The sequence below is a fragment of the Oreochromis aureus genome, linkage group 18, assembly GCF_013358895.1.
Source record: "Oreochromis aureus strain Israel breed Guangdong linkage group 18, ZZ_aureus, whole genome shotgun sequence".
In the NCBI taxonomy this organism is placed as follows: domain Eukaryota; kingdom Metazoa; phylum Chordata; class Actinopteri; order Cichliformes; family Cichlidae; genus Oreochromis; species Oreochromis aureus.
Window position 1 is genome coordinate 31,305,661 of NC_052959.1, and position 21,009 is coordinate 31,326,669.

At 42.0% G+C, this 21,009-nt stretch overlaps 1 protein-coding gene across 1 annotated transcript in view; it reads left to right on the top strand.

Moving 5' to 3' along the window:
* Window positions 1-4,207: 4,207 nt before the first annotated feature.
* The window catches only part of basp1 (brain abundant, membrane attached signal protein 1), a 50,318-nt gene continuing 33,516 nt past the window's right edge, over window positions 4,208-21,009 (top strand). Inside the window, exon 1 of the mRNA XM_031735176.2 lies at window positions 4,208-4,359. The gene's annotated coding sequence lies outside the window, so the exon portion shown is untranslated. The remainder of the gene's footprint in view (window positions 4,360-21,009) is intronic.

Sequence of the window (21,009 nt, forward strand, 5' to 3'; positions counted from 1 at the left end):
CACAAGAGCAGCCGACAGTAGCCATGTGGCATTCACATTAACTCAGGAGTGAAAAACCGTGATGCCTAGATGCAACTACCTTTGTCTTTGTGGACCTGACCCTGATGAATTTGGCTTTGCTGATGGCTTTGCTGTTTCAGTCTGCTGTTCTTTGTCTTGCTTGTTCTGAGTTTATGCACTCAGTGTTGGCTGGACCCAGTTATTTTTACAGGGTGCTCAGAACAGATACTCTTTTATTCCTCACAAAAGACTCTGAAAGAGTTCCTACATGTACAAAAGGTGCAGGCCACCTTAAAACTGGCCTCCTGTTGGTGGTATGTGCTGAGTGCACTCAGGTTTAGCACTAAATGTTGGGAAAGAAAGGAAGGACTATGGGATGTGATGGGTCACTTGTAGTTCATAGGCAGTGGGATCATCTGAGAACATGCAGGATTTATCAGCAGCTCTGTGCAGGGGTCAGGTACAGCCGGGTAAGTCAGGCCACTGCATCTCCCAGAACAAACTGACCTCTCCCTAATCCCAATACACTTCCTGCCAGAGGGAGGGGAGGGGGCAGCACTTTGTTGGTCTTCACCATGGGAATCCCTCTGGAGGAGCTGAGATGTTGATAACAAACTGCTGAGTCTCAATGTGACATTGCAGAGGCAACAACAACACATTTAAGTTGTGCATATGAAAATATACTTAAAGTGGACTTATTGTAGTTTTCCTTTTTCTCTGTGATATTTATACAGTTCAGTGATGGATGCTCACATTAACCATCGCAACTACTTTCAAATAAATTAGGTCAGAATAAAGGCAAGTAATCCTTATGAGCCAAACACTCGGCATGATGCCAGTGACATGTGATCTAATATGATCTTCTCGGGCAAACAACTCTGACCCTCTGCTTATGAGAAGCAGCCAATCAGAGAAAAGTTGGCTTACAGGGAGAAGCACTAAAAGCCTGTTGGTCACAGAAGAACGATGAACTGAGGAGCTGCACCAAGGCCAATTATACGATAAATAAGAATTTTTCTTTAATAGAAACATACTTTTAGCTGCTGCCTTATTTCCAAAGGAGTTGATTTTACACTGCATGCAATTACTGATCCAACCCTCACATTTATCTGGGCGTGGGATCAGAGCTAGGGGTAGAGAAGCTTGTGACCACTCTTGAATCTGTGCTCGTTCACAGATGAGGTGAATGTTACAACCACTAATTATTATTATTCTTTAATTATTGTTTTTGAAGGATTACTTTGAACAGTTCATGTGAAAATACTGAATTCAAATGATTCAAGGAGTCAAAAACTAAAACTTTTTAAAGCCTTTGGTTAAAGGTCATAAGTTCACCTGCAAACACTGTGAGGTGACCGACAGCCCTGCTGTCTACACTGACAAGGACGAGATTCCCCTGAGATGTGACAGAGAGGAGAGCAAGTCTCTGAAAGGAAACTAATAGCTTTACAAAATAAATGTCCCCCTCCTTTTATTTTAGTTGAGCTAACTTTTTAGCTCTGGTTTTATGTGGAACCAAGGGTGTAGATTTGGCATGGACGGAAGGGACATGTCCCCACCAATATCCAGCGATTATTGAATTGTCCTCACCAATAATTTGATCTCTTCGAGTAAAGAAAAACAAAACCGTTCTCTACTGGAGTCCTACGTCATGTGACAAATATGGCCAATGTGATTGGCTGTGTTTTTCAGGGAGCTCTGTTTAGTTTCAGCAGCAGCGAACCTGCGCTGCGAGGACCTGCAAGGAGGAGAGGAGGATGACAGCAACAAGGAAGAACCTGGATATAAGAAAGTATTTTTCAAAGAAACCTGTAAGTCACTTAAAGCCAAGTTCACTCATAAAATGTGTCCGTCATAATAACGTTACAGGCTATGCTAGGCTTTGGCCCACATCAGTCTAAAATTGTATGTAACCATGAACAACGTTGGAAACTAACTGCACAGCAGGCAGCACTATTAGTTCTCTCAGTCTCAGAGTAGCATTTCTAATTTTGATTGAAACTGTCAGAGAAAACGTCAGCCTCGAGCAAGCCAGGATATTAGTTTACAGAGGCTGTTAAAATTATATGTCTAACGTTAAAATGTTGGTGACACAATAATTTCATCCTAATGGCACTGACATATTCATAGGGTTAATTTTTGAGACAAAATATCATGAGGTAGTCATGATTTTGCAAATATTCCACCTTGTAGTGCAGTTTGCACAAATTGGTTTAAAAATGCACTCACACTACAAACATTACTGATGAGTCCAGATCTGCACACATTGACAGAAACACTGAAGCAGCTCCACATTTTATTCTTATTGTCATGTATGTCCTATTTGTCAGGTGACAGAAGAACCAACACAAAGCTCAGAGAGCAATGGTGATACAAGATCACAGGTGAAATTGGATGATGACTTGTTGGTTCATTACTGTATTTGAACACGTGTGACTGCATGTATTTGGAATGTCTCACTGTTATTTGTCAGGTGACAGAGGCAGCTCTGCCATGTTGTAGTGCGGACAGAGGTGAAGAGGCGAGGTCACAGGTGACTGACTGATGGTTTGGTGCTATAGATTAACGAGAGGAGAAGGCATGTGTTTGGCTCCTTCACATAGTGAACATTGAGTTGTTGTGTGGGGCACCAGTAGTCCATGTCTGTTGCTGTAACAGTAGTTCATGTTTAGAATAAAAAATCCCAGCTCACTGAGTTGATCGGGGCAATAGTGCCTAAAATGTTGCATAATTTTGCTGAGAGATCTTTTACTTTGTGGTAATCTTAGATGAGTAGTTTTATGGACAAAAACCAGCAGGTCATTCAGTGTTCCCTTAGTGCTAATGTGTAAGAGATGTTGGTGTACTATAACTGAAGTTAAGTCATTATGCAAATGTACTGTTTATAAGATTGAGGAAACCTGCAGTCAGCTGAGACTGAAGAAGTCACTTGGATGAGTGACGAAATGTTTCTCCCACAAAACGCTACGTCCAGATGAACAGATTCAGCTTCTGGAAAATTAATTACCTGGATGACTGAGCATGCATCAAGACGATATAACTTCTTGTTATATCGTCTTCTTTTATTGTCATGACTGTATTTGAAACTTTTTATTTTTGTATGATACCTGATTTATATGGAATATGGCTGAACTAGTCTAAAATACTTAGTCAGTCATTTGTTTAATAGTAATTTAACATTATATAATTCACATATAAAACTATGAATTGCAATTTTAAATGGTTTAAAATCATGTAGAATAACATATGTAGGCAAGTATATTTCTCCTTTTTTTTTTTTATCAAGAAGCAAAGACAAAAAGGAAAAAAAAGGAACGGGGCAGTGTTCGGTGGTTGAATCATCCGTCCCCACCAATGCCAAAACCAAATCCACGCCCTTGTGTGGAACAATGCAAAGCATCAACTCTTTGCAAACATTGCCATCTAGTGTCAAACTTTAGGTAATGCCGCACAGAAAATATGTTATGAAAATATTATTACACATTCACCAAACTTTTCTACTGTACTTAAACAGATGTAAACACATACACATAAACACAGTGACTTAATATTTCTGAAGCCCTCACAGATTAAACATTAAAATATCAACTATGGAGCATTGAGAAGCAGGTCAACATTTTTGGAGTCAACCGTTTTTCCTAAAATGTGAAACCAGTTGAGTTTTTTAATAATTATTATTATTTTGTAAAATCTGGCCCAATAAACAAATGACAGTTTCTTCAGTCTGTGCATCAACAAGTCCGTCCGGCCTACCAAGTCCTCGGAAACACGTGAGTAAAGTGAACAGCAGGGGGCGCCCTAAAGCAACGACTGACGAAAGACGGAGCGCAAGAATGAAGTATTGCAACTAAAAGAAGCGCAGAGAGAAATTTCCGTTCCCAACAATATCTGAGTAAATGTTTTCTACTAAATACATAAATAAAATAAAATGAATCATTTTGTGTAAAGGATTGAACTCAGAAAAGAAAAAAAAACATGAGCTTTACGTTTGGAGACACTGCTCGGTCACACATATGCAGCAGCACAGCAGTGATGAAATGATCATAAAGCAGCATTAAGTGTTTTATGATCCTAAAGAAATAAATGAAAATAAAGACGCGTGCACCAGAGAGCTTTAATAAAGCGCGTCGTTAGGAACACACAGGTACGTTTTCTTCACGCTTCTGCTCTGAGTGCACACCGCTCGCGCGTGCACGTGCGTACGGATGCGTGTGCGCGCAGGCGGAGGATCGCCGCGGAGCCGTACCGTGTAGCAGGCACAAGCCGCTGGGCGCGCAGGAGAAGCCGCAAAAAAATCCAGCAGCCGCTACTTGAAGCTGCCAGGAGCGCAGAGAACGCGTCGGAACTTCAGTGCACACGGTAAGAGCCACTCCATCGCCCCACTCTCCTCTTTTACTGCCCCACGGAGCCGCTCACATGCTCGTGGCTCTTTTATTTTCTTTATTCCTTTTGTCTTTTCCCATCTCTCCGTTTGGAGAGCCGCGCGGAGCGAGTGCAGGGGATGAGACAAAGGACGTGGAGATATCGTGAAAAAAGAAGGAAATCAAATATTTTTTAAAAAACGGGAAATTAGAAAACTGTAAAATTCAGTTTTCTTCTGTGCTCTTTTTTTTCTCTTTTTCTTTTCCAGGCGACAAAATGTGCACGAGTTTAAAAAGGGGTGTGTACAGTCTGGGAGAGCACGCGCTCAGACACGGTCTCGTTTTTCTCACTTTTATTGAGGAAAAAAAGCAAAAATCACCTCGACTGCGCTCAAAGTGCGATCGAGGATCGCGCTCTTTATTATTTATTGATTGCTTTGATATCGTTTATGATTATATAATTTCCACAGACTGCTCCGCACCGCAGAGGGGAGGGGGGGATTTGGGGCTCGGGGTGGGGTGGGGGTGCCCCCCCTCATAATTTGCAGCCAGTAAACAGTTGAACATCCAGAAATAAGAAGAGTGCTCTTCTGCTCGCCCCACCTCTTTGTCTTTGTGGAGGTGTGACACCGTTCTGCCTGAATACGACACGCACGCGCACACACGCACACGCACGCACTCAGTGACTCCTATCACATGCACTCTCTAACCACATCAGTCCGTGTCATGATTCAGATGAATTATTGATCTCATATTCTCGTTTTATTGCACTCAGAAGGAGGATGGAGGAGGGATGGGGGGGGGGTGTTGAGGAGCCTCTGTGGGATGATGATGATGAGGAGGAGGAGGAGAAGGAGGAGGGTGGCTCATGGAGAATCTAAGCTGCATTCCCTCCCGCACAAACACAGAGTTCATCTTTTCACTCGTCTTCTTGTTTCTGCCGCTGCGTCGAATTTATCTGTTTGCTTGCTCGGCGAGTCAAACTTTATTAGCCGTGCCCCGCCGGTTAATTGTCTGGTCCTTTGTTTGCCGCGGCACGCATGCGCATTAGGTGTAGGGTGTGGATGGGAGAGATGCCACCTTGCGTATCAATAGGATGGAGAGGAGGAGGACAGTCTTTCGGGTTTTGGTTTAGTTGTTTATTCGCGTGAAAAAAATGACAATAAACGATTAAAACGTGATGCGTTTTGGAGGGTGTGTGTGTCTGTGCGCGTGTACTTTGTGTTTTTTTCTCCCCTTCGTTTCTCGGTAATGTGACGCTGTGGATTGTGTGTGCGGATGACGGTTTGTGTGTGAATGGCGCCTCAGTTGTGGTGGTGCTGTATCGGAATTGGACTGTGCTGCAGCGATGTGCTGAAATAACTGATTAATCGAGTACTGTAATGATTAATTATGATAATTACTTCACCTGAAATCACAATGAAACCAATGCAGAAATGACAAACAGCATTATTTGCCTAAAGAAGGTTTTGTTGGACAATTTTAATGATTTTCTGGCAAACTGTCGCCTGCACTGTTCATGCACTGTAGCAACGAATAGTTAGGACATTCATGGGTTGCAGTCTTACAGCTCTGAGCCCACCAACAGCTGAAGTCAACATACAGGAATCTGCAGTCTGTGGGAGTTTTTTACTTGTGTTGACTTACTGCTGAAATCAACCTTTTACCTGACACAGCAAGTAAAGGTGTGCAGCGAGGGCGCGTCACACCTAGGGTTGTGAAATTAGTCTGATTTCACTGACACTTCCCTCCTTTAACAATTATTAAAAGAAGATAATGAAGATAAAGTTTGCACTGTGCTGCTCTGCATTTCGTAACACTGCTCTGACCCCGTTGGTCCTGCTGGGCTTTGGCATGTTTACTCCATTTCTTTCTTGCGTTCTTTATTTCCATTCCTATTTCAGATGAATTACAATCAAATTTCAAGGGAGCGTCACAACAGTTAAAGAGATGCGTTCAATAAACCCAGTCAGTCCACAAACAGTCCCGTTAACTGTGATCTCAGCCGTGGCCAAAATAACTGTGATTGTAATTGTTTACTGTAGCAGCAGTTTGTTGGACATCACTGATGAATGCAGAGGCGATTTCCATTTCTAAACTGACTCACTGTCTTTTTCACTGTTGCCCAATGATGGGAAGATTTACAGTTTGATGCTTCAAAGGCGATAGCAGATAGGGAGTGAGTGTAATTGATCTTGGTGGGTGGGCGGTTGGGGTTAATCATCAGAGTGGGTTTACGAAACTCTGCGTGAGATTAGAATTTAAGAATATGGCTGAGCATGTTCACATCATTTCCACTGATATTCCATAATTAACATATAGAGATTTTATAGTGTTCGTTTGCATCTCTTCATTAATTATTTCTGCACGTTTGCAAACACAGCCTCAGTATAAATTCAAACAGACAATAATAACATTTGTGGTGAGGGATAGATGGTTTAAAACGCCTTTTTCAAAATGAATCCCATCGATTCTGATATTATAGTGGCAAGATGGTGGGATTTATTCCAGGGTGACACGTTAAATGCTCTGATTGCTTTTCTGTGTGGAGCACAGCATGAATAGTTACCTAAGCTGACAGTTTGCTTAAAATGTCAGCAGACAAGCTCTGGGAAGTGTTTGTTTTTGGCTGAGGGTGTTAGCCCTCGGTCAGAGTGCTAATGCTAAGACGGAGGCACTTGGAAACAAATCATCCCTTCTTCTACATGAAAAGAGAGCTGGACCAGCATCACCTTGGTGATGTGTTTGCTTGTGTTGTAGATGTGCTGTTAAAAGTGCCTTCATCTGACAATACAAGTAAAAGGAGACCCTGACCACGTCAGGTGACGTAGAAACTCTTAATACAGATGTGCATTTCAGCTATACAGTCCTACACAGTGACCCAGACACTGCTTTATGTTTGGTTTGATCTGTCTTCATTGCACCCTCGTGTTATGTTTCTGTCTGTGACACTCAATAATGAGCTTTCATGTGTGGCTGATGTTGCACCAGCAATGTAATAAAACAATGTTAAGCAGATAAAACAAAACATTTAAACATATTTAAATAGGAGAATGCTGTTTCTTCCTGTTAAAAGGGAGTTTTTCCTTCCCACTGTCGCCAAAGTGCTTGCTTATAGGGGGTCATGTGATTGTTGGGTTTTTCTCTCTATGTATTATTGTAGGGTCTGCCTTACAATATAAAGCACCTTGAGGTGACTGTTGTTGTGATTTGGTGCTGTATAAATAAAAATGAATAGAATCGAATTGAATTTAAAAAAATAATATATGGAGCATTTTGATTGGTTTATATGTGACTGGGGATACTTTAGTCCTTTGAATGACTCTTATTACAGGTGAGGGTGTTTTTTATTACCTTTATTAAGATTTACAATCAGATTGGATTCACAGAAAACGTCTCAGACACGAGGTTGGTTTCTGTAATTTTCCCAATAATCGGTGATCAGTGCTTAAAGGACAAGTATGTAAGACTTTGTGACATCTAGCAGTGAAGTTGTAGATTGAAACTGACTGACTCCTCCTTTACTTCTAACCCTAACCCTCATCTGGACTAATGTGAAAACACGGCAGCCCACTACAGCAGGTTCCCTGTAAGAGGACCCCCCCCCTCCCTATGAACATATGAAGGTCCCATTTACATCTAATTAAAATGCAAAGATTTGCAGTTCCAGTCACTGATAAAAATATGCTAAATACTCATAGCTACGCACTCCTCTTATTTTGTGTTTTCTACTGCAACCTCCTCATGAGTGTTGCAGGATCACCATGGTAATGGGGGTCTTGTAGTAATGCGTGTTCTCTGTCTGGCTGTTGATTGGCTGACATAAATTCATCCCCGACTCTGTTCATTCATCTTTGCCGGTTGGAGACAAACGGCAACCTGATGAGAAGTTAGGATGGTGACTCATCCGTTACCGCCGCTGTCTGCTGCTCAGTGTGTGACTGTGAATACGTTACAGAGAGGAGAGCAGACACGTAGCAATGATACCTCACCCACCCCTGTCTGTGTTACACACATCGTGTACTCATGCAAAAGTAAGCGGACGATGAGTCATAGGTGATTATCAGTGTGTGTCCACATACTTGTTGTGTACCTGACGGACTAAGGGACTGATAATGAGGGGGTGAGGGACGTTTTGTCTAAGTGAATTTGCAGGTCTTAGAGGGTCCGTCTCTTTATATATTTTTTATTTATTTTTTGTTTCATTGTTTGGTCATAAGATCAACAGGATCACTTTTACACAATCCTGCATCAGTCTTAATTAAGGCATCATGCTGTGTGTAATAGAGAAACAGGCTGGTTAACTTAAGGGAGCAGAGATAAAGCAGAACAATGGGAGGCTGCAGCTGCTGTGTAGCACACATGAACAACTGTGTGTGTGTGTACGAGAAGGTGTGTAATGGGTACAGCTGCAGGTTGAGTCACCACTGCTGATGCTACTGTCACTACTGCTCGTACTGCAAAGAAGGAAAGAAAAAACATTTTAACACAGCTGGGCCTGAGAGGGAAAAACACACTGGGCCCATGTTCTCGTTCTCTGCATCTCTAAACACCACAGAATAAGAGTAACGTCTGCTTTAGCGTTCGCAGACATTCAGAAAAGATGGTGTAATTAGATTAACCCAACTTAATAAAAATGTGATTTTAGGACTCAAAATAAGAAACAAAATAAGCCGAAAACATTTGGTTACGTGTTGCACAACACTGTGTGTCAATGTTTGAACGCAGCTCGGGTTACATTTTTAAGGAAGTGCGAGATGATAACTTCTTTGCAGGTTGGAAGTATGTTTTAGTTACCGTGACTGCAGTGAACTGAAACCTCAAGGATATATTTAGTTGCGTGTGATATCATTTGCATTTAATTGCATTAATGTGGTGAGTTTTGCGGCTTATCCTTACAGCAGCCTGCGGACTGAAGTACCAAAAGGTGCAGTTCCACTAATGTCCACTTGAGGCTGACTCTAAAAGAAGAAAGCAAATCCCCCATAGAGTCTCATGTGATTTGAAAGCCTGTGTCAGTATTCACGCAGTTCACAAATATTTTTCTTTAAGTGATGAAGAGTTCAGGCAGTCAGCTTGAGTCAGCTGCTTCTCTCACATGTTTTTTATCTGCATCCTGTGCTATATCCCATCCCCCCTTCATCACTGTAGTCTACCTAAATCATCAAGGTCCTGCTTTTACGGCTCACCTGAAACCTAAGCCGACACCTGCTGCATACAGTATTTTAAACATCCCCCTTAACCCATCACCCAGTTGACCCTAATCACTCCCACTCAATGTTATATTGAGCGTTTCCTGTTGGGCAGTGATGAGATCACACCCTGACTGCTACTATTTCTGCTGCTAGCCCCACCACTGCTAATCTTTAATCTTTTCCATTGAAGCATTCATTTGTGGTTTCTTTCATCTGCAAGAAAACTGTACAATACAGCCCAATGCCACCTATTAAATCCCCAGAAATCACCATAAAAGGAGTTTGACATTGACAAAATGTAACTGCAGTGTCACCAGTGCATATTTTAGGCCACTTGTTCAAGCGCCTCACTCCGTTTGGCCCAGCATATCCTGTCCAATTCTCTATTCAAGCCTATAAATAAATAAAAGGCAAATGACACAGAGTTAACATTTATTACAGCACTGCTGCGGACTTCATTAGTGTGCTAGTGTTTGTGAACCCTTGGTTTAATGCCACTGTGTTATAGTTACAAAAGAAATGCTAAATGCTCTGTTTTCTATTTATAACACTAGAACAGCTGTTGCAGATGACAGCTCATAGTTTTTCTTTTGTAAGAGTGCAAAACAGGGAAGTGGATTTCTTGGACAGCAGCCACAGTTAACAGCCAGTTGTTTTATGTTGTTTGACAGACCAGCTCACAGCAGTGTGGAGGTATAAATGCTAAGTGTTGGCTGAGAGTTTGACTCCATAACGAGTGCACGAGCTGCACTGAAAGCAGAAATAGTTGCTTCCTCACAGTGGGAACTTTTGAACTTGAGGAGACTCTTCGTGTGGCTGCGCTGCCGCCGTTCGATATCCACTCAGTGTCCGTCAGTGTGGTCCTCTGGCCTGTAGGAATGAGGAAGTCAGATGTTTCAATTTCCTGTTAAAGGAAGCATGACTGTGTATCAAATGACTGTAAACTTGTGCATAAAGTTTATTTTGGTGCTGTTTATTTATGCTGCTGAAGTGCAGCACAGCAGTTGGACGTGTGGTTTTGCAAAAGATGTTGTGATGAGAAGAAGTGACTCGTACCTCTGCTACGCCCCACTGCTGACACATCTGTCGTCTCTTCTGTGTTTTATCTGCTTGGTTGGGAATTAAATCGTCATAATTGTAGACGAAAATTAGGTTATTTTTATGCCGATCGCTGTATTTTTAGACTTCTGGTCTATGGATGACTCTCTTCACATTTAATTTTTGTTGACATTTAACATTGTGTTATTGTTTTGTTTAGTTGGTGCAGTTTCAGCAGAAACATCAGATAATGCAGGGCTAGCTGCAGATAAAACCTCATACAGTAGTGTAGATGAAAAGATTAGACACAAGTCAGAAATGAAAAAGGAAGTCGAATTTTTTCTGATGGATTCTGTTGCCACTGCATTTATCAGCTCAGACGTTTTTATAGTAATATTGACTGAAATCATGTGAAAATGCTAACTTGCTAACTGTAAATGGTGATTGGTGATTCTGACTCGGCTGTGAATGCTCGTCTGCCTGTCCACGGTGCACGCTGCCTCTATCACAGCTAGGATTGGCACGAGCCCTCCCACCACCCTGACCTCACAAACCCCACAGCAAGTAACACATTATGATTGTGATTCATGTTCAGCAGTTTCCTAACTTGGTAACATTACACAGTAATTATAAGAAACTAGAGGGGAAATGCACAAGTTAATGGCCTGCTTCTCATAGAACAGAGTTGCGCAAAAAAGGGAGTAATGCATGACAAATGAAAAGCTAATAACATGTGATTAATCTGCAAACAGACAAAGAGTTGATGGTGAGTAGGTTTACCTTAATATAAAGTGCTACCAGCTTTAAAGCACCAACAGAGAGCTGGGGATAAATCTGTGATTTTTAGGTCTTTCTTATGAAAACTGTTCCTTTAATTGATTATTAAAGAAAGCAGCAGAAACATCACATCTGATGTGAGCTGACAGGAGCAAGGCTCCAAAATATACATTAATGTGATTCAACGAATGCTAAACTCTTTGACCCCCGGGGTCTTCTTGTCTTGCATTCAGGGATTTTTTGGAGTGAAAATGTGGGAAAATAGAAGCAGAAGCGACGGCCGGCCCCTCCTCGTGTCCCTGCCCGCTCTCCAGTCTCGCTGGAGGTTTGACGGCACCCCAACATGTCCTCGTCCTCGGCAGCTCTTTCACCGTGAGCGCCATCTGTCACATCGCGCCTCGTCTTCCAGGAAATTACAGCTCAAACCGAAAGCGACAACGTTATCTGATATGTACCCCGACGGGGCAGGAATGAACTCGGCCGTCTCGGCTCGCTCTCTGCTGAATCCCAAATCCACTCTCTCACTCACTCGGGCGTCCTTGTGGATGTAGAATCATTTGGCGAGGGCAGATAAAGGACCAGTGCGGCCATATTTCTTCCAACGACCTGTCCTCTTATCTGTAGAGCAGACCGAGTTCATTCTAAAAGTGGAGCAGACGGCGATAACATTTTCAGAGCTATGGGATTTTAATAGCCCAACAATTTCACTTAAGGCTTGGCTAGAAAAGCGGCACCTGTTATTGTTAAGTAATTGCTATGAAAGAGGGACAGTGCATTGTGAAGGTATTTTCAGCTCTATTAACACCTGTATCAGCCAAACGGGCACATTTTTATAGAGATATTGCTTTGTTAAATAATAACTCTGCCATTGAAGGGAAGTAATTTTTTTCCTCCGGCTTCAGGTTTGTAAACAACAGACACGGAACAGCAAATCCCGGGGAAATCACAAAGTGTCACATTCCTGATTTAAGTACTGTGACTGATATCAGAAGCATTTCTGATTTTCTATGCAAGAGTCAGTTATTTCCAGATTCAGATATTTAGTGTGACTTATAGGCCAGTGTGAACTCGGTAATAGATGTTCACAGCTCTGTCTGCAGCAGCCATCTTGTTTTAGCCCACAAGTGCAGCTGAGCACAATCTGCTGTGTAGTGTGATAAGGTGAAAAATAACGTGTGCATTTCATTCATGTCAGACTGCAAAAGAGAAGAGCGCGACACCAGCTCTTCACAAAGATACAGCTGTTTTTAAGAAACGCCGTCGCTCTGATGGCTAAATATCTATACGCCAGGAAAAACTTGACAGCTGCCTGCTAAAAATGGCCACTCCCTAAAAAAGAACCAGCTGAAAGGTGTTTGATGTGCACGTTAGTTTCATGTGTCCCTCACCTATAAACTGGCTTCCTGCCTCAGCATCCAGCCATCAAAGAACCCAAAGGAGGATTCAGCTCGCTGATGTCTGGTTGCTGCACGTGCATCTCTCCAGAACTGAAGTTGTGATAATACCACAGCTGCTTCTGGGTGTTTTCAGAGGCGATAAACTAAGAAAAAAAATAAGAAAACTGTTCTACAGACAGATGAGGAGACGACTGCCTCATTAATTAAAAATAAACTGAAAGATTCTGATGATGTTCATTCTTCTCCTGAATGCTCTTTAAAAAAATTACAGCTCGTGAAGCAGTAGCTTTAAGCACCAACTGTTAGCATCTCAAACTATTATCAGCCAGTAGCTGAGATCGTCTAACTGTGATGCATCAACAGCTGGCTCAAACGTGTCTGCAGTCACAGTTGTGTTTATCTGACGGAAACCAGAAAATCTAAGATTGCTCACTGATCGGGCCTCAGCAGATCCTCACTGTTGATGTTTTTCGTGTGTCTTACAGTTTCTGCAGCAAAATGAAACGGATCCTTCTTCTTATCGATGATGCTGAACACAGTAAGCAGAGGCATGCTGGTGCATTTAAGGCATGTTAGCATAGTGATGTTAACATGGAGACTGTTTGAATGGAAATTTCTGTTCAAAGTAGCATTAACGATCACTGTGTGATGCATTTAAATAACAGGCAGTTATTAGAGAAACGAAGGAGAAATAAAGGAAGCACACAGCCTGAGTAATTCACTGACATTGGCAGGAAACCTGAGATCTAAAAGTACCAACTTTATTCAGAACTGTGGATGACGAACAGCCATCACAGGCCGTCAGCATTTCCTTCCTTCCTCCCCGTCACTCTCTTTTTTCCTTTAAACCTTTAAGGCATGCCGAGTCTTGGAAACCGAACCAAACGGCATTCCTCGCGTGAATCTTAAACAGTCGAGGGACGGAGTCTGAAAATAATGAGACGGTACAACAGAGTTTAGACTCGGAGGTGTTCGGCCTCTGCGCGCGAGCGCCGCGGTCCCAGTTCTGTCAGCTCCCATCATCGAGAGAGAAACTGACAACGAGAAGAAAATTACAAGAATATCTCTTGCCGGATTTTTTTTTCCTGAAGTGCGAGACGTAATCAAAGGCCTGTCTGAAATCCTCAGCAATGTGTGGGACGTGTGAGACGTCGGTAAGCTGGTGGAGATGTGTGTGTTTTTAATGCATGCAAGGTGAAAGTGAAGAATTTTTACAGCACTGTGCATATTTGTGGTTTCTCTGACCACATCTGAAGCTTTTAAAGCAGAAATATAGTTTATTTATAATTTATTTACATTTATTAAATAATTTATTGTTTATTTCCCAATATTTTCCTGGTATTTATTGCTAAATCATCAACAACTAACACACTTGCTGAATTATTTTTATGTATAAAGATGAAAGTTTATTGAATTTACGTGCATATTTTGCCATGTGTTGGATTACATGCATCTAGCAATGAACTTATTTAGCAAAAAAGAATAAAATATGAAGGAATTCAGTTAAAGATTAGATTAAATAAAGTATTCTGCTTTGGCCTTTTTAGTGTTTTCATTCAAACTAATTCATTAATAAAATGTAATGTAATCATATACTAGATGTAGCTTTAACAACAACCATCAAATAAACACAGCCTGATTATAACTAATCTAATTAAAATGTATTTGTAATGATTTTGCGTGATCGTGTCTTTATTTCTTTATTGCCTTCACCTGGAACCTATAACGAGCTCACTGGTGATTAAATAATTTGGCTTTTATTCTAGAAACAAAGCAGCCCCCATCCAGACTCTGGGTGCCCCCCCGTATCCTCGCTGGTGCTCTCACCCCCACCCCCTGTGGCTCTTCTCGGGGTTAGCTGGAGTTGAGAGTCAACTTTGTCCTGTCTCCATGTCTAGCCTGGCACCCAGCGCCGCTCACTCCAGGGCTGCCCCCTCCCTCTCTCTCACTCTCGCTGTCTCACTGTTGTGGCTGAAGACAGCAAACGCCCGCCACGTCCAATTTCACTCCACCGGCGTTTGGCCGCGAGCCGCAGACACGTCGGTGACAGGGGTCGCTTAGGTCCAAAGCTGAGCGGGTCAGTTTAGCCGAGCTGGGCGGCCAGACAGACAGACAGAAGGAGGAAAACAAGGCTGGGGTGGATGTCTGAGTCTGCAGCTCTGCTATGAGTGTTAGAAATGGATGCAGTTGTTGTTCGAGATCAGCCCGAAGCTGCTTTTACTGCTGCTCAGAGAGTCCTGTTTCTCGTGTCATTTTAAGGTCACAACCACAGTTTCCTTTTTTACAGTTCGAGCTCTGGTGGAAGCCAGCAGGAGATTGTTCACCAAAGTCACATGACCCACATGTGGTGATGTGCTGTGGTGCTAATACTTGATGCAAGTATTTCCAGTGTCAGAAAAAAGCTGGTGGTGAGAAACTGGTTCTGGTGCCACCAAATTTCTTGAACCCAGAAGATGAAATCATTGAGATCTGTGGCTGTGGGAGGGAATACTGAAAGAAATGTACTGAAGACTAACAGTGAGCAGATTCTGTCCACCATGAGTTTGCTTTCACTACGGAAACATAAGCATCATGCGATTCTTTAACCTGACGAGATGTTGGCTGGTGTTGAAAAGGCACCAATGCCAACATGTTTTTGTTGGTTACAATGGTCACAGTATCAGATAAGGTAATTACAGAGTAATAAAGTCTTGACTTGGGGCAGAATGGTGGCGTTAGCACTGTTGCCTCACAGGAAAACTCGCTGTGTCTCCGAGTATTTCAGCCGCCTCCCACAGTCCAAAGACGTGCAGTTAATTGGGTTAATTGGTGATGCTAAATTGCCCATAGGTGTGAAGTTAGTGCAAATGGTTGTCTGTCTCACTGTGAGACTGCAACCGACCAGTCCAGGGTATACCCTGAATTGAATAAGTGAAAGAAAATGGATGGATGGAAAATCTTGAGTTATCGTGACAAAGATGCGACCGACCACACGCAGCTCCTCGATCATATTTGCTGACTTCAAGGTTTCCGTGACAGGTTAGTCTGAAGTCAGTTTCCATCCATTATGGCTGACTAGGGAAGATAAAACAGTTATCAGTCACGCAGCATCTGTCACCCATTTCCATTACCAACCTCAGCAAATGCCCCGCATCACTAAGACTGGGCCACAAACTATTGGCCTGGTTCTATTTTTATTAAGCTACAGATGTGGTCAACACATGTGTCACAATTATATTTAGCCAATAAAAAATATAATCAGACTACTTTTTTAATCGCTAAATAGCATTTTTGTTGCCAACAGCCATTATTTTTTACATTTTTGTTGACTGTCCAAAATGATCTGTTGGTTTGACGCCACAGACGGCATTATAGATGCACAGGCAGACTGTGTGGTGGAGAGGGAGAAGGGGGGAATGTAGGCTGTATTTTTCATCATTTTGCAAACCAAACAGAAACCTGCCTTTCATGCAGTCGGATGTTGGGATTACAGTTTTAACAGCGTTCGACACGCTGGTAGCAGGAACTAAAGGACAGATATTCTGACAGAGAGAAGTGCAAAATGCAGTGTGGCTGCTTCATGCTTGGTCTGCGTGGGCAGCAGCAGCACCCGATAAAAGCTGTTTTTTATGTTCATCTTTTGCTTGTGAACTCACTGCCTCCTTTAAACGTCTCAGGGAATCTTCCTCTCTCTTTGTGCGTCATATTTACAGCAAGATATTAAAGCTAATTCTGGGAGAGGTTTGCTTTATGCTTTTCCTGTGCACTCAGGCCTAGCTGGTAAAGGGGATCATAAACATCACAGAAAAGTCTCCAGAAAGCAGCGAGGAGTTATTACCCTCGACTCTGGGCGCAGAGGCAGGAGAGGTAAAGCATTGAAAGGATTTTTATATCAGACAGCTTCTGTCCTCACTCCTGATGGACTGAGCCGCACTCTTGTAATATGACCGAAGAGACACAACTTTGACCTCCTTGCACAAAAAACCCCCGAAGGCGCCAATTTAAGAATCCATCAGTAAATTCTCTGTTTTGCTCTGTAAGGCTTGGCACTCATGACTGAGACCATTCAGGCCAAATATTAAAGGAATGTAAACATTTCATCATATATTTATTGAGATATCTTAGTCAGATTATCGCTCACAGTGGGTGAAATCTTATTCACTGAATTAAAGCTGTCAGGTAACTTTGTAATCTTTGCAACCCAAATTTTTTCCTGCTTAAATAAATGGGAAACAATTAGGGCTTAAAAGATAAGAAGCTCAAGTAAAATCTAATGATCGTCACTCATGTAAAAAGAGTATGTCTCCAATTAGCAGCTAATGAGCTGAAACATGCAAAACAACTGATACTATTTTAAAAGCCATTTCCCATTAGGACCTTTCATTCCATTCCCAGAAATTTCTCAGAAATGTCACCTGGCTCTGATCCGATGTAAGAAAAAAAAAAACAACCTCTGAGCTCTGCTAATCAGCACAGCCCTGCAGAAATATTGATTGATGTTGGACCATGTCTGGCTCCGTCTGGAAGCCAGGAGGGGCCTCAGGGATCTGTGCAGACAGATGGAAAGGAAGATGGTGTGGGACACAGGGACAGCAGAGCTGCTACTGGTGGGCTTAGAGCTGCAGTTGTATTGATTGACACCAGAGATAGAGCTCTCTAATGCCGAGCTGAAAGCAAGACAAAGAAATATTCTGCTACGAAACAATCCCCCGGTAGCTTTGGTAGCCAGATGGAGCCTCTGTACAGATGTGATAGGAGCAGAATGTTTGCTGTAGTCTCTCTGGAGCTGGAAGTGTCACAGGAAACAGATAAGCAGCAATTAGCCTTATCCAGCATCTTTACAGAATAATACTGCAATCCAGCTGTGTGTCTGAAATTTTTCTATTAAGGTTACATTATTTCTACTCACTGTTGTTAATTAAAGAGCCGAGGCACTTTTGTTATTGCCTCCTGTTTGAATCCAGTGAATTTTGTCAAGCTTTCAGTAAATAAATCTTCATCATTGCAAATGTTTGTCTCAGAGCCTTTATTGAGATCAAATAAAGCCCACCTGTGCTCTGTCATGCAAGCACACATGGGAAATGAAGTTTATAATTGTAGTTGTGTCACTTACCAACAAGGGAGGAAAGCAGTCAAGAAATCTTTCTTCGAATAAAATAAAAAAAAATGTGGAACAAAAAATAAATAAATAAAGGAAATTTGGAAAATGTCACGTTCACTGTGGGAACTCAATCAGCACAAATCTCAAAGCAATCAAGAGCAATTGTGGCATCAGTTAACGTAACCTTTAGCTGTGCCTGCGGTGAGCTGGAACTTCGGGCTTCCAGATTTCCATTTTTCCTGGTTCATCGTGTCTGAGATGTGACTGAATCAGTGGATCCAAGCATTCATGTTTAGTTTGGCTACATTTAAAAATAAAACAAGTTCAAAGTGAAACTTGTGCCAATGTCCACGATGTCATCTGGCCAACTGCTGCGTGAACATCAGCCGGACATAAATCACTGACTGGTAAAGTCTTGATTACAAGAACTTTTGTGCTAAATGTTGCACTTCCTCTAATGGCCACTAGGGTCCAATGGTGTGTCCGTCCCCAGAGATCACCAGGTTAAAATGTGCACGAGTCATGATGTTAGCTTGTTTACAGCTTGGTGCAAAATGCTGTTTTCTTTAGCTAATAATACCTGTACTGTTACTACTTTGTAGCTCTCCTGTTCGATTGTTTTAAGGTTTAAAGTTAAGGGTGTGGTCACTTTGACAGGTGGACGGTGACACAGGCAGCTGTAGCTGAGAGGTGACCTCTCCTCAGCTAATGCCTAAACAGGACATTCATGCCTTTCAAGTGTTTTTACTTAACACTAATTAGAAGGTATGCTTATCGTTCCCTTGCACATCTATAGACCATTATATGCTTTATAGATAGATCTTCGCACTCCCGTCTTTTCCGAATATGGTCAGTTCTCGATCTAACAAATACAACACGGTGTGAGCTACCAGAATCAGACACAGCTATTTTGCAGTGATTGATTGCAATAATATAATCAGTATTTCAACATTTTTACATCGTAACCTCTGGCCATGTACCTTATTAGCACGAGGCAATCTTTGCCAGCAGTCCACTACCAGTTTTGACCAGGGACACGACGTCAGTGGGAATATTAATGTCTCTAATTGTCTCCTAATTGTCACGGTACCAACAAGAGCAGCCAAGTGCACACAAGTTCATGATCAAATATGTCCCGTAATTACTGGAATTCACAACGAAGTCTGATGACTGATTTGAAGAATTAGTTTGCATGATGGATGAAAGTCATACATGGTGTGCTGTGTATAAGGAACCATGTAAAATAGTGTCTTACTAACATCAAATTCACAAAGAAGCAACTTTTATTCTGCGATTACTGGGATTCTGAGTGTGAGTGTGTGTGTGTGTGTGTGTGTGTGTGTGTGTAACACCTGTTCAGGATTTTCAGGTATTCTATTGTTCTTTATGTGTGCTTAACAAAGTACAGAAAGGGGAAGGTATTCAAATAATCACAGAACAAAGCCGCAGTATATGAACATAAAATGCAAACACAGCTGGGAACACAAAGTTTTTATTAGTCGTTACGAAATATCACAAACAGTGGTTATGACACGGAGAGTCGTGTTTATGGACTTATTTAAATGAGTTTTCAATGTGAAAACTGAATATTCATGATTCCTGTTATTCGTGAAGTGTTTTCTCTGTGTAGACCTCACCACAGGCATGTCAGGCCACAGATGGACAAGTAATCAAAGTATATGGCTGGTGAGTTGCACTTTTCTTCCAGGCTTGAGTCAGAAAACTTCCCAGCCTGCCAGGCAGGCGGGCCGTCTCATTTAAATTCAGAGGCACCATTGATGATGAAAGATGCAGAGACGAGATCACGATTCCTTTGAATATCCGCACAAACCGAGGACATTGCAGCTCTTGAAGTCTCCTTTCTAAACAGCGTGTATCTGAGGCTGGGCGGCGACGGCGGTGTGCGTTGGGAGGAAGGATTATTGGCAGGAGCCTGTGATGGAGTGGAAGATAGAGTCGGCTGTCACAACAGTTTGGGAACTGTTCTTTTGAAATGACAGAGAGGACTAACACATCCACCCTGCACCATCTCCAGCACTGCTAAGGGTCCATTTTGGTTTTGTGGTTTATGATGTGCACTTTGCAGCTTATTGAACGTGTATGACATGCATGCCTGCTTAAAATGGCTGCCATTTGGACTGTCAGAGAGGATGGATGGCCTTTAGTGAGGGGCTTTAATGCAACAATATTCCATAGATAGAAAACAATGACCATTCAAAGTATAAAGAAAAGGAAATTACACCCAACAGTCAGATGTTTTGTTAGCGTCTCATCCAGCTCAGCCAGAAATGAGAAACAAAGTTTGCATAAAACTGAACAAAGTCACTCATATTTCTGAGTCTGACTCGATAATAATTTCTTTGGGACAAGCCCAGGAGAGAAGGGACTATATTTATGGAGATGGATGACTTCAGTTGTTAATATTCCTCCAACACATTCACTCATTAATTCATATTTTAATGCCCTTGTAGCCGGTCTGTTCTACTGTGACACAAGGTCAAAGCAGTGCAGTTGGAAGTTGTTTTCTGTTTGCACACCATTGACGACTGAGTTCAATCGACCCGTCAAGCTTCCTGACGACGTAACTTGAATCAGATGCTGTTTCAAGTTACGTCTAGACTGCTAACCAGGGGCCATTATTCCATATTAAGTCAGGATAAATGAAAGCAGACTCTACTACAGTAGGTTCTTCCTGCCTTTAAGCAGACTTCCTCCTGATTGGTTGCCCCTCGTGAACAGAATATTTTAACTGCAGGTGATGGAGCTTCTGAGCTCACGACACCTGTTGTGTGACTGACGTGACAGTGATAGGGAGCTCCCTTCTCAATTAATATTATACTGTACATACACATGTATATACATTTACAGCACGGCTCCCTCCCTGAGCCTGGCTCTGCTGGAGGTTTCTTCCTGTTAAAAGGGAGTTTTTCCTTCCCACTGTCACCAGACCGCTGGTCATCTAAATTTTGTTTTGTTTTGTTTTCTGTGTATGTTTGTTGGGTCTTTACACTATAAAGCGCCTTGAGGCAACTTGTTGTGAAATGGCTTATTATAAATAAAACTGAATTATAAAAAAATAAAAATTGACAGGATTTAGGAATCCTGTGTTTTTTAATTTGCTTTTTCAACCACTTAAACAAATATGGGACCTTTATAGAGAA